We start from the raw sequence: 14,183 nt of genomic DNA on the forward strand, positions 1-14,183 counted from the left end.
CTCTACTGAGTTCTTTATTCTAGGTGGGGACCACCTGCGCATACTCGGGGCAGTCTCTCTATGACTTTGACTTAATGGCAGAAGGGATGGAGCGGAATTAATTAGAGAAGAGAACTACATCAAGAGATTGTCAAACACGCACCCCCACAGATATTCCCCGCGTTACACTGGCCTTTCTCTTTCTCACTGTGATTCGCTGAGAACAGGGACTGCGTCTGACTCATCTCTGTAGCCCCAGGGCCTTGAATGGGGCCCAACACACAGGAATGCTTAAGGAATGTTTCTTGAATGGAACCTTGATTTCCCAGATGCTGCCGTGGGCCCCCGGGAGACCCAGCACGAGGCACTCGGTACCGACAATTGGCTTCATGTCCCGCTGGGAGAAAGTGGAGGGGATGTGGTCCTGCGGAAAGGTACTAGGTTGTGAGGACCTCGTATGTATCAGCTCCAGCAGCAGCCCACTTTAATTAGATCGTCTGTAACTTCCTGGAACCCTATGGGTTACGCTCGATAATTGTGCTTTTGTAGATGCAGAAACTGATGTTCAGAGAAGTTAACTTTCTTGCTTGAATATTCTTTGCCAGTAAGTGAAAAAGTGAGGATCTGAACCCAGCAACTCATGGCTCCCAAAGCTCAGGATGTTTCACCAGGCCCCAGTAGAAGTAAGAGGTCTGCATCTTCCTTCAAAAACAGAGGAAGGAAGCCTGGTCTAGGACGGTCTTGGAATCCAACCCTTACTAACCAAGCCACCACTCTAGGAGGGCAGGCCTTAGAACTGCAGGTTAGCGTTTGGGACGCATTGGTGCCAAGTCCCTGTAATATGGGACACGCCATATGGAGCCTAGAATTCATCACAGCCTTTGGCAGGCAGCCTGGCCTGGAAATAACCCCAGAAGGCTACATTTTGATCAGGAAGCCCGCAGCTGTTTTGTTGTTTTTTTTTTTTTTTTCCAAAATCATCGTTGGAATTTTTAATTTAATTTTATTTTTAGTAAAAGCTTTGTGTCCCTCGTTTCTCAGCCAGCCTTCTAATTTCCTCGGGGTTCTGGACTCTCACAGTGGGTACGTGGCCCGTGTGCAGAGAGGTGCTGGGAAGTTTGGAGAGGTTAGTACCCCTCATTGGGCCAAGCAAGGAATGGGGCCTCAGGAAAAAAAAAAATCTCAAGTAAAGTTAAGCACATAAACAGCTGTGGCCTCGTCTCAAGGTTGCACTGGGGAAACAGAAGGAGTTCAAAGGCCCTATGAGCCCCCCAAAAAGTGGGCAATGCCTGTCTCCCTAAAGGGAGGCATCTGGAAGGCCAGGCAGACACCCTCGGGATAGACAGGCCGGCCGCTCAGGCCAGTCTGCTGTGGGGCCTGGGTGGGAAGTGCAGGCCTCCTAGACCTTTCAGTTTTCGATTTTCCAAGTGATTCACCAGATCCCCGTCACGCTGGGGCCAAATGCTTAAAAGCAAAGCCACATTTGAATTCTCCAAAGCAAAGCCACGTTTTAGGCCTTGGCTGCGAGGACCTTGGAATCCAGCCACCCTGAGACTTGAGAGAACAGTGATTTCAGTTTTGAGGTTTGAGGAATCCTAGAATTCAGAAGCTGGACCCTTCCCGGGAGAGAAACGGGTTTCAGTCTGATTTAATGCCCCCAATTAAGTTCGCCCTTCATCGCCCCAGCCCAGGCTGATAGAACAGACACATTCTTACTGGTCTGAACCGTGTTGTGCATCATGAAGGCAGCGGGTTTTTGCTTACTGTGGGCAAACTTCAAGATCTCACGAATGCCTGGGTGGAATTGTAGCCTGTGTTCGTGCATGCGTGTGTGTGCGTGTGTGTGTGTCTTTTTTCCCTCCAGGATGGCAATTCTTCTGAGGTTGTGTCTACACAACTGGTTGCGCGAGGGGAGAGGGAGAGAAAAAAGAAGCCACATGTAAAATTCAGGGGTTTGTTATTTTCTTTCGCCTGCACAATACCACATGGATGGCGTGGTTGACTTATTTTTAACCGGCTGTTTGTGTGAAGGAACCAAACCGGTCGGTTGCTTGGGCAGTATTGAGATCAGAAGCGCGCTGATCAAAGGCACCAAAAGCAACCGCTAATTTGATCCAAAAAAAAAAAAATCACGCCACAATAGTTAGACAAAGACATGTCAGTTTGGGCTGTGTACAAACGTGGCCTGCCTTGGCATTTGGTGGTCAGCACAGAGAACCACTGAAATGAGCTGTACCTCGGACCATCCAAGTGGCTGAGCTCTGACCCTGCAGCCTCCCGGTTTCTCTTGTCAGATCCAGTTCTTGAGAAAGCTTGGGGAAAATGACATGTGTGTGTTCGGGGCCGGTGCGGGTGGGGGAAGTCGGAAAGAGGGACTGGTTGCAAGTACGATCATGACCACTGACTTCAATGATCAGTCAAGTAGGGTGAGCAGGAACCCCGTGACCTGCTAGTTGATTGCACGGTGGCCAGTCTGATCGGTTGTATGATTTCATCCCCCCTCATTTCTTTTGGAGTTAGAAACTGACTGCATCTCTGTCTTCATATCTCTGTTGAGTTATGGGTTGAACATGGGTCAAGTATGTTATGGAATGGATTGTATCATCCCCCCTTCCCCCGAAATGAAAGATACGCTGAAGTCATGACCCCCAGTGTCATGGTGTTTGGAGATGGGGCCTTTGGAGGGTCATTAGGTTTAGAAGGAGGTCATGAGCCCTCTCTTTTTCTCTCTGTCTCTCTGCTGTGGCAGGACGTGGCGAGGAGGTGGCTGTAGGCAAGCCGTAAGCAAAGCCCTCACCGGAGCCTGATCAGGCCGCCACCCTCATCTCAGCCCTCCAGCCTCCAGAACGGTAAGAAATAACTTTCTACTGTTTTAGGCACTCACCTATGGCATTTTGTTACGGGAGATAGCTATCTCTAAGATCCCTTCCAGGATGAAGATGATAAGGCTATTGATCTTGCTTGTATGTGGCTAAAAGATGTAATTTATCCTTGGATGGAAACCTCTCTATCTGAAGGGCCAAATTATTATTTTGGCCAATGATGTATTACACTTCCCTGTCCATTTCTCGTCTTGGCCCTGTCAGCAAATTCAGCGCTGATGAGTTAATGTATATGAAAGTGCTTTGTAAACGGCAAGGCATTGCCCGAATGAAAGGATTTATTTTTATGCTGCCGAAGTGGAGAGCATTGCAGCTGGGCTAAAGGCAAAGTGCATCTGAGGTGCGGGCAGTGAAGTCATGGGTGTGTGATGCTTGTGAAAACCCTTGATGAGGGTGGTACTCGTGTGCTCCAGTTTCTGCTTAAGTGAAAATGTAAGAGCGAGCAGAACAATATGTTTATAAGCACGTGATCTTGAGAAGGCTGCTCAAAGCCACAGCCAGACTTGAAATGTCTGTGTGATCTTGGATGGGTCACATCTCTCTGTGACTTGACTTCTCCTTCTGAAAAATGGGTATAATATTAATTCTTACTTCCTAGGGTTGATGGGAAGATTGAATGGGGTAAATGCACATAGAGCACAGACTTCTGTGGACCAGTGATGTCTGTGCTTCTCTGGTTTCTGTGTATTTCATGTACAAGGCATGTGCAAATGCCCTGTGCCCGTGCTGTCGCTCCTTCTATATTTGGCAAATTGCTCTGTTCCCTGTGGTTTGGCTTGCATTCCCCAAATCAGCCACCAGAAACAAAAAATAGAAGGTGGCATCTTGGAAGCATAGCGTTGGACAACCCGGGGCTTTGGAAGACCCTTGAGGGATTATCTTTCCCAACCTTCCAGTGCCCACCCCCTCCTACTCGACATCTTGCAATCGTACATTTGAGACAAACACTTAGAGCTTCAAAGGGTGAGTCACCATGGCCTGGGTTGCACATTTCAGCCAATGGCCCCAAAGTGTGGCCTCACTTTGAGGAGGATTAAACCTTCCCCTGTGGTAGGGGAACTGAAAGGATGTGAAGAAACAGTTGCATTTCAGGCCTCTCTAACCTCTGTCTCAGGCTCTGTCCTCGGCGCGCGATTGGGGGATTTGCTAGAGAAGGGAAACACTTGAATCCATGATTTTAAAAGCTGCAGAAAATAAACTCTGGGAAAAAAAAAAGTGCATTGCCCACAGGAACTTAATGGGCCATTTTGATCTCTGCCTCCTGTCAGGCTGAGGGTGTCACGAGCCCTGCTCTTGCAAAAAAACATGTCATAATGAAGTGTTCGAGTAATGGAGAGTTAATGGAACTGGGAGCCGGAGCTATAACAAAAGGGCCTTAAAAGAGGGGTGGGGTATAATTTATTAGCAGCAATATATGGAGCAGGGAGCCTGCAACATTTATGAGAAAAGAAAATGGGACCTTTCACAAGATCCAAGGTTTCTGCTCTCCACAGGCTTGGTCGACACGCACTGGGGAGACCCAGGCACCTCCCCGTTCCCTGGTAACACGCCAGTCCCTCTTCAGAAGGAAGAGTGTGGCATCTCTGCTCACTGGGTTTCGTGGATCAGGGATGCCTGCTCTGATTCTCCCGTGAATGGAGAAGTTTCTGTCCATGATAAGGATGTTGAGGCCTTTTATCCCCAGAACATGGTTCCAGTGACTTCAAGAGCTTGGGGTATTTCGCTCATAACCTGGTATATTAAGCCAGGGCTCTGTTGCGTGTGAGATATGGAAGCAGAGTTCTCACTGGCCTAAGACTGAAAAACATAACAAAAACAAACAAACAAATTAACGGAGTATGGGTCTTATTTTGGACTTAGTCCCAAATATACAGGCCTTATTTTGAAGCAGATATTGAAAAGAGGCATGAGTACAGATAGTTTATTTGGGAGATGATCCCAGGAGACCGTGGTTACGTGGTGTTAACGTGAGGCAGGGAGGAGAAGAAAGCTCATAAAGGCGATTCATTATCAAGTTCGTTGTAGTGTGAAAGGATGGAGCGTCACATATTTGCTCCAAATTCTGGGTGATACCGTAGAATAGCTTTTCAGGTTATCTCAACTGAGGGGCAAGGGAGCTGGGGACGTTATCCATTCAATCCTGCAGTCATTGGTTGAGGGCTGCTGCTGGAGTTTTGTCTCTCTGGCTTTCCTGGCTTTTCCTGCACGACGCCAAGGCTACTCCTGTGGCCAGGGGCTGGAGGAGGGACCTTCAGGCAGAGAGTCACAGCTGTTTTCTGTAAAGAATTGTCAGCATGTAAAGGTGACTGCCAAGGAGATATGGATGCACCATCCACAGTAGTGGCCAAGGAGGGTAAGAACTAATTGACTTTGTTGATTGAAAAGTTTTAAGTTTGGACCAGCTTCAGGTATAGTTAGATCCAGGGGCTAATGGAGCATTATCAGGACTTGGTCTATAACATTTCATTACTGGGTTTTTCCCCCTCAACATTAGCTCCATTGTTAGGCGGGGCTTCCCATGTGATGGTACGTTGCTGGCCAGTAATTCTAAGCTTTTATCCAATTCAGCAACCGCAGTGAAAAAGAATATGTTTCCCCCCACTTCAGACTATTTCAGTAGAAGTCATGGAATGTATTCTTACTGGCTCAGCTTGGTTGGTTGATTGTAAGATATTTAACAATTACTTGAATCCACCTGGCACCCCGAGTCTTCACCTGCACAGGGCTGTGGCAACACTGTCTTCAACTAGAATCGTTTGGTTGTAAGTGACCCTTACATTCTGCCTCTGTCGAGGAATCCAGTTTATTTCCATGGCACATCTGTGCAAGCATGATTCCTCGTTTCTCTGTGTGCTCTTCCTGAGTAACTCCTCCATCCCCTTGCCTACTTTCTGAGCATCCCTTTCTGAGTCGCTGGCCTTCCACTTGACCTTGTGAAGGTACTACATCAGGACTTTCGTGATAACAAGTGACAGAAAACCCAATTAAAATTGTCTTCACGTGCATATACTACACACATATACTTACATGTGTATCTACATAAGTATGTTAGTATGTGTGTTCATATATATATATGTTTATGTGTTCGGGTAACTAAGACAGGAGCTAGCTGTGGTTTCTGTCTTGGCTTGTCTCACACAGGCTCGTCCATCATTCCCTTTGCCTTCCTTTGGTTTCCTTGGCTCTCAAACGTCCCATCTCCTCATGGACACCAGCTCCTCTGGTGGCTCCAGTCCCATGTTCTCGCATGTTCATTCAGAGAGAACAGTTTGTTTTGCCAGAAGCCCAAACCAAAGTGCCAGAGTTCCACCTCACCTGCCCTGAAGGAGCTGACCTGAGTCGCACGACCATTCCTGAACCAGCCCCTGGTCTCGGAAGCGCCGGATGGTCTGATTGGCCGGCCTGGAGTCACACCCTCTCCTGATTCAAACAGTGGGCTGACTTTGACCAGAATTATTATCGGCTGAAAACAGGAGAGGGCTGCTGCTGGAAATGGAAAGACGGTTGTCATCCTCACTTCTCCTTTGCAGCCTGAATTGTGTCCTCCCTGTTCTGTGCTACACGCGGTCGTCACTGAATCTGACACGCACTCCTATGGCTAGACTCCTTGTCTCTGGCCCGCTGTCCTCTGGTACGTGACCTAACGCGTTACGTCTCAGGCTTTCCCCGTCCCTCCCACCTTGGACGGTCTCTCTAGCCCGTGAGCTCCTTGAGGACACATATGTTCTTATTCTTTTTAATGTCCTTGGCACCTAGCACAGAGGCTGCTGTATTTGCACATGCATGAAATCTTTGAGGGGCTAAAAGAAGAGAGGAATACAGGAAGAAATAAAGGAGTCTGGATTTGAAGCTGCAGATTCCCTCTCAAGCTAGCAGGTTGGACTTGGATGTTGTCCTGGTAACATGCCATCTGGTAATACTGAACTTTCAACTCCTTAGGTCCCCAGGCTGAACTTACCTTCTTATTTCGCAAACCATACCCACCCCCCACTTTGCTCTCTTTGACCTCAGAGCATCCTGCCAGAGGTTCCGCTGGACGGATGTGGACTTTGTATTTCCGAAGCCCATGAACCCCCTGAAATCATGTAACATTTTATGTGTGTGTGTCTGTGATTTGACTTGAGGTGTTGGGTCCACAGATTTCATCACACTGACCTAGGGGTCCAAAAGCCAATCCTGTTAAGAACCAGTTGCTGAGGCCCTGAAATGGAACCCATTTTGGTTTTAGGTAGTCCAGCACTGGAGAAGACACGAGATGAGCATCTCACCTTTTCCGGCAGGTGCCCAAAGGGACAGTCAGATCTCAGTGCCTGATTCTGTTTTCCTATTGACTATTTATCACAGAGCTTGGTCACACTTATCAGAGAAAGGAAATAGTGATTATCGCTCCTCCTACACCCAGCTTCCTCTTATCCTGAACTCCCTTTCAAGTCTGAGTGATCATTCATGACACTTCATTATACCGGCTTCATCATTTCCCGCCATGAGAGCTTTTCCCCAGAAATTGTTCGACTTTGTCTTTTGAGCATTGGAGTAAAGATTGACCCAAGTAAAAATCCCCTTGGCTTCTAAATGACCTTCTGGTTACTGACTCTCTGAGGTCTGGTTTTCTGCTGTAGCCATTAGGAGAGTGTTCAGCTGCAAGTAAAAAGAAACCTAATATGTGGCTCCTTAAACATACCTTTCCTTTACATCACAAGACATAAGAGGGCAGGTGGTGGTTTATGTTGGCGCAACTGCTCGGTGATGCTGGTGTAGGTAAGGCTCTTTTTATCTTTGCTTTATGGGTTGATTTTTTTATTGACATATAATTGCTGTACAATTTTATATGAGTTATAGGTGTACACTATAGCGACTCTCCACTTATAGTTATAAAATTATAAAATACTGGCTGTATTTCTCACATTGTACAGTGTATCCTTGTAGCTTATTTTGTACCTAATAGTTCATACCTCTTACTCCCTTGCCCCTGTATTACCTCTCCCCACTCCTGCCTACCCACTGGTAACCACTAGTTTGTTCTCTAGGCCTGCAAGTCTGTTTCTTTTTTGTTGTATTCACATTTGTTGTATTTTTTAGATTCTGCATATAAATGATATATCATACAGTATTTCTCTTTCTCTGTCTGACTTATTTCTCTTAGCGTAATGCCCTCCAAGTCCATCCATGTTGCTGCAAATGGCAAAGTTTTGTTCTTTTTTATGGCTGAGTAATATTCCATTGTGTATATCTTCTTTATCCATTTATCTGTTGATGGACACTTCAGTTGCTTCCATATCTTGGCTATTGTAAATAATGCTGCTGTGAATGTTGGGGTGAATGTATCTTTTCTAGTTAGTGGTTTTTGTTTTTTGTTTTTGTTTTTTTTTTTTTTTGGTTTGGATATATACCAAGGAGTGGAATTGCTGGGTCATATGGGTTCTATTTTTAGTTTTTTGAGAAACTTCCATACTGTTTTCTACAGGGGCTGCCCCAATTTACATTCCCATCATATGGGTTGATATTTTTTATACCAAGGTTGTTGCCTCATGGTGTAAGATGGATGCTGAAGCACCAGACATACACCCAAGTTGCAGGTTAAGAAGAGGGATGGAAGAAGGGCTGTGTCGGCTTGTCAGTCCCTTATTATTAGAAAAGCAAACATTTTCCTGGAGACTGCCACCTCCTTCCGTGGACTCATATCTTATTGGTCTTTACTTGGTCATCTCTTAGCTTCGGCTAGCTGCGGGGAAGATTGTGAAAGCGAAGGATCAGTTTGTCATGTTCGCTCTTTTAGTTTAATCATGGCCCATCTGGCTTGGAGTGCAGTCATATCATGTCACCTTCTGAAATCTCAGACCATGTCACTCTGTGTCTCTCAGAGTAAAAGCTAAATCCTTTATGGTGGCCTGCAAGACCTACAAGATCTGGCTCCTGTGTCATTTCTGACCTCGTCCCTTTCTGTTCACTCCCTCTCTCATATCATTCCAGCCACACTGGCCTCCCGGGTCCCCCTCCTGCCCCTTTGTACCGGCCGTTCCCTCTACATGGAACGCTCTTCCCCGCCACCCACATGGTCTCCTCCCCTCCATCATGTCTTTGTTTAAATGTTACCTTCCCTATTGGGCCAGCCTGTAACACCCCTCTCATTCCTGGTCTCCCCTACCCATGTATCAGCTTCCGGTGGGCGGCTGCTGTAACAAAGTACCACAGACTGGGGCGTTTAAAATACTGACCTGTATAGTCTCACAATTCTGGAGGCCGGGAGCCCAGAGTCAAGGTGTTGGCAGAGTTGTTTCCATCTGGAGACTTGAGGAGAACCCTTTCCCCATGCCTCTCTCCCAGCTTCTGGTGGTTCCAGACAATCTATGGCGTTCCTTGGCTTATAGATGCATTATTGCAACCTCTGCCTCTGTCTTCACATGGTCTTCTGCATGTGCCTCTGTGTGTCTCTGTTCACATTTTCCTCTGCTTATAAGGACACTAGTCATTGGCTTAGGGCTTACCGTCATCCAGTATGGTCTCAGATTACATCTGGGAAGACCTTCCTTCTGAAAGGTCACCTTCTGAGATTCTGATGGGCCTGAATTTGGGGGAACACCATTCAAGTCAGCGCATCCAGCTTTGCTCTTTATATTTACTTTCAAAACCACTGTGTACTGTCTACCTTTCTATAAATCTACTAAACTATCACTCGTTGTCTGTCTCCCCTCCATGAGGACAAAGAACATTTCCTCTTCAGTCATTTATCCTTTGACGTAGTAAGCGCTGGACAGAATTGGGATTCTGGTCGCAAGAAAAAAGCAGAATGGATAATGGAGCAGATGTGTGTCCGTGTCTGCCGTCACCTTGCTGGTTCTCGGGCTCCTGTGGGTGACCTGCCCCGCTGGCTGTCGTGTGTCTACCTGTGAGTTGAACTCGGTCACCTCAAAATTCCTATGTTGAAATCCTAACTCCCAGGACCTCAGAATGGGACCTTATTTGAAGATAGGGTCTTGACAGTGGCAATTAAGTGAAAATGAGATCATGAGGGTGGGCCCTAGTCCAAGGTGACCGGTGTCCTTTAAAAAGGGGGCAGTGTGGACGCAGACATGCCCACAGGGAGAAGGCCGTGTGCGCATGGCGCGGAGGTCAGGGCAATGCGTCTGGAAGACAAGGAACCCCAGAGTTGGCTGGAAAACCCCCAGAAGCTAGGAGAGAGGAGTGAATGGGATCCCCCCCAAAACTGCTCTCAGATGGAACCAACCCTGTTAACACCCCAATCTCGGGCTTCTAGACTCCAAAACCCCGAGACGACAAGTTTCTATTGCTTAAGCCACTTGGTGTATGATAACCTGTTCTGCCGGTCCTAGCAAACAAATACAGCATCCATACAGAAAAAAACACTCACTTTTTTGAGGCAGGCAGAGGAAAATGTTCATTCTCACAGCGTGAAGCCGGAAACTCACCCACATGCTAAAAAGGGGCTCAGAGGTGGGAGGGAGGATGGGACCCCAGATTCCAACCCCTGGAGCTAGACGTCTCCTCCACGCATCTTGAGAACCAGGCACCAGCTTTTATCCCGTGCCTGTGTCCAGGGGGCCCTTGTCTTGTGCTTCCCGCCCCCACGGAACGTGGGGCCCAGGAATTCATCTGTTTGTTGTTGCCTGTGTTACTGAATATCCATGAAATGCAAAATGGCACCGTGACCTAATGAGGCATTAACCCTGTCTCATTACTACACATCATCTGTGAAAGCAGGCCCTTCTTGGCCAGGACTATTTCCAGGAGATTTAGGAAATATTTGAGACTCCGGAAGAATGGCTGGAAGTCAGGGACCCTTCCGATGGCCCTCTCAGAGAGCTCAGGGCAGGAGGTGTGGACCGGGGACACGCCCTGCCCCCCAGCCCGGATGCGCCAGAGAATCCCCCCAGCTCCTTCCTCCCAGCCCTGCTGAGACCTAGCTCATGTCGGAAGGAACTGGGTCTCAGTCTACGGATCCAGGTTTACGTCCCAGCTCTGCCACCAGGAGACCTCAGACAAATGACTTCTCCCATCTAAGCCTCAGCGTCCCCGTCTGTAGAACAAAAGTAATGACTGTAAGTGTCTCACAGTGTGGCGAAAGCACAGTGAGGCGATGTGCACACTTAAAGCTCGGTTCACAGTGGACACTTGCTAATAACTCAGGACTCTCCTCACCTTTGTTGCTTTCCTTATTGTGATTTTTGGTCATATTAGAAGACAGCTTGGGTGGAGGAAACTCAGAATTGTCAGCCTGATCCGACTCGGCCCTTCGCTCCCCAGAGAGTGGGAAAACGGCAGATAACTCAAATGAGCGCTGGTTATCGCCCGCCCTCTGCTAAGCACTTTGTCTGAGGTTCCCCAGTGCTTCTTGCAGCTGCCCTCTGGGGCTGTTCTGAGCCTCACGGAGGAAATGGAGGGTCAGAGAAGTTAAAAACCTTGCCGATGTCCAACAGCTGCTGGGAAGTGACAAGTCCGGATTTGAGCCTTGTTCACATGACATCAGATGCCATGTTTGTCCCGTGACACCAGCCCCGGACCCCCTGTTCTCTGCACACCTTCAGTTTTTATCGGTGCTGAGGGTGGAAGGTCAAGGGTCCTGGCGCCCTAATCCAGCTCTTGCTCTGGTTCTCCCATGAGAGCTTTGATCGCCTTGGGTGTCCACCGAGTCCCAGCTCCAGGCGCTGGGAGGTCATCGTCCCCCACTACCTGGGGACTCCAGGGGCCAGGAGCTGTGTGGCCTAGGCCTGTAAAGCGGTTTGACGATGTGTTAAGTGTCACTGCTTAATGAGCTGCAGGACCAAACACTCAGGGTAGAGGCGAGGGAGGCCGACGCAGCCCCCACACACAGGCTCCTGCCCAAATTCAATCGTAAACGTCACAGCCGAGGGCGGGTCTGGAGCCGCCCGCTCAGAGAACCCCGACTTCGGTTGCCCCGTTGGCCTCTGACTAATCCACTCCCCACTCAGCAGCTCACCCCGACTTCCTCCCCAGTCCTCTGGCTTACGCCCCCCCCCCGACCCCCAACCTGGCTGCAGCCCATCCTCAGGGTTGTCGCCATGGGAGGTCTCTCCTTGCAACAGGGCAAAGCAATTAAGGCCAGACGGGGCAAATTAAACCAGAAAGAATGAGTTTCCTCCAGAGCCAGAGAAATATCTGGGGCCTTGATTCAGAGGGGAAGCCAGGAGGAGAGATGGACGGTGGTTGAGTGGTGAAGATGGAGGCTGATGGGAGAGGACCAGGGAGCAGGAAGGAGGGAAGAGATGTGTCTCTGGATGGAGGGTTCAGGTGGAAATTCTAAGTGAGGGGAAAGGGTGGAGCCATTCATTCATTCATGTGTGAGACATTGACCTCGGTGTTTGAAATCCAAGGGCAAACTGGAGACCATAGTGAATTGATCAGCAACCAGGGCTTTGGGATGAGGTGGATATGGCTGGTTCCGCTATTCCTCCCTGGGGTAACTCTCAGCAGGAGGCCCAGCCTCCCGAGCCTCCGTTTCTGTAAAATGGGGATAAAGTGCATTTGTCTTGCCGGGGCTTTGGGGGAGAATTAAATGATATAATGTACGTACAATGAACATTGCTTTGCCCATAAGCAGATGTTCAGGAAAATTAATACATCATAGGTAGGGTCCTCTGTGTATGTCTGTTGAGCAAATCATGGACAGTTGGTTCTTATTTTTCTAAGTGTTTTATGGACATTAACTGACAGAGTTCTCAAAAATACACGAGGAAGTCATGAATACCATCTTCCTTTCTTTCAAAATAGAAACTGGGAGCACCTGGAGGCTACGTGAGCTCCCAAAGTCACATGGCTGTTAAGTGGCAGAGGTCACATTTGAACCCAGGGAGTTTAGCTCCGGGAACTATGCACCTCAAGGCCAAACGGCACCGCCTTCTGGTATAGCTGGAAAAAAACAAAAGAATTCCATCACACCGTATGTGTTTAAGAACTGATGACTGAGTCAGAGGGTCCTTGGAGATGTCTTAAAAGCGTCCTGTTCAGTGACTCCCCCTGCCCGTGGCTGCGTATGCACACACACAAGCACACAAACACACGCTTGTGTGCGCACGCCTTGGCCTCCGCTGACCTCCAGCTGCTACCCTCTACGTGCCCTGCAGCAGTGGCCGTTTCCTGGGAAGGGGTGGACGGAGTTGCTGTGTGGATGCCTAAAGCAAAGTCTGCTGACCCCTGTCACCCCAATTCCATCCCACCATGCCCTCCTCCTCCCCGCTTCCCCCTTCCTTCCCTCCCTCCGGGGCCCGGCGCAAACACGGCATCCAATTTGTTACCTACACAGGAAGGTCAGGGCCCTGTTGGCCCCTGTGCTTTTCTCGGTGTGGGTCACTTGCTTGTGGCTCGCTTGTTTTCCTTTCTATTCTTTGAAAGCGTAAATAGGAGATGGGGAGGGAACCAAGACCAGACGGTGACCGCTGACTCTAAGAAATTCATTGGAGAGGGTGTTTTTCTGGAGTCCCGAATAGGTGTCAGAGTTGTCTAGGCCAGGCTGTGGCGGGAGGATTTTGATGGAGCACTTGGGGTTCACCATAGACTGCAGGACAGACAAATTACACTTACTAAATGGATGGAAGTTCACAGGCCAAACTTTATGTGATGTTGTGTCTCTGTGTGTGCGTGTGCGTGTGCGTGCTGTGGGCGTCTACGCTATATGTGTGTGCATGTTCCTGGCCAGAAGGTTCGTGGATGTCATCGGAATTTCAGATGGATTTGAGTCTCCGTAAGGTGAAGACGCACTGGCTTAATGTCAGAGGAGTTGAAAGGAGACGTTCTGAATTGACTTGGGAAATTGAAGCACCATGGAAAAATGCCATGGACTCAAAGCCCGAGCACCATATTAGTTTGTTGAAGGGTCTCAATTCAAATATCTACAGTGACCAAAGGTGAATATATGAGTTCAACCAAGTGTAAGAAAAATCTTAGTGTCTGGGAGACCATAGGGCATTGGGGAGACCAGTGAATCAGGTAAAAAAAAAAAAAAAGAACAACGCATCTCCCCCACGAGGACCCACGGCCAGTGCATCCATTGTTGACATATTGCAGTGCTGTCCCAACTTTGGTAGATCTTTAGAGCAAAATTGGAAATTCAGACTTCTCCCTGAAATACCCCAAGTTAAAAAAATTTTTAAAATGTGTTTTAAATTAAAAAAAGTTAAGCCAAACAAAAGAAAATGTAGGCTTGATCCAGCCTGTGAGCCTCTGTTTTTGACAGTCAGCATTGTGTCTCCATCATTTTTCCTGGGAGAGAATTACAAATCAGGAAAGGGAAGTGGTCTGTCCCTTCAAGATCACCTAAAATGAATGTGTGACAGAAGCAGGATTCCC

General features: G+C 48.2%; 1 long non-coding RNA gene across 5 annotated transcripts in view; it reads left to right on the plus strand.

Annotated features, from left to right (window-relative positions):
* Window positions 1-14,183, plus strand: part of LOC116276563 (uncharacterized) — a 370,958-nt gene that overhangs the window by 149,032 nt on the left and 207,743 nt on the right. For all 5 annotated transcript variants that reach the window (XR_012066340.1, XR_012066339.1, XR_012066342.1 and 2 more), the window contains exon 3: window positions 2,729-2,828. This is a non-coding gene — a long non-coding RNA (uncharacterized lncRNA). The remainder of the gene's footprint in view (window positions 1-2,728; window positions 2,829-14,183) is intronic.

Source organism: Vicugna pacos, chromosome 32, assembly GCF_048564905.1.
Source record: "Vicugna pacos chromosome 32, VicPac4, whole genome shotgun sequence".
Classification (NCBI taxonomy): domain Eukaryota; kingdom Metazoa; phylum Chordata; class Mammalia; order Artiodactyla; family Camelidae; genus Vicugna; species Vicugna pacos.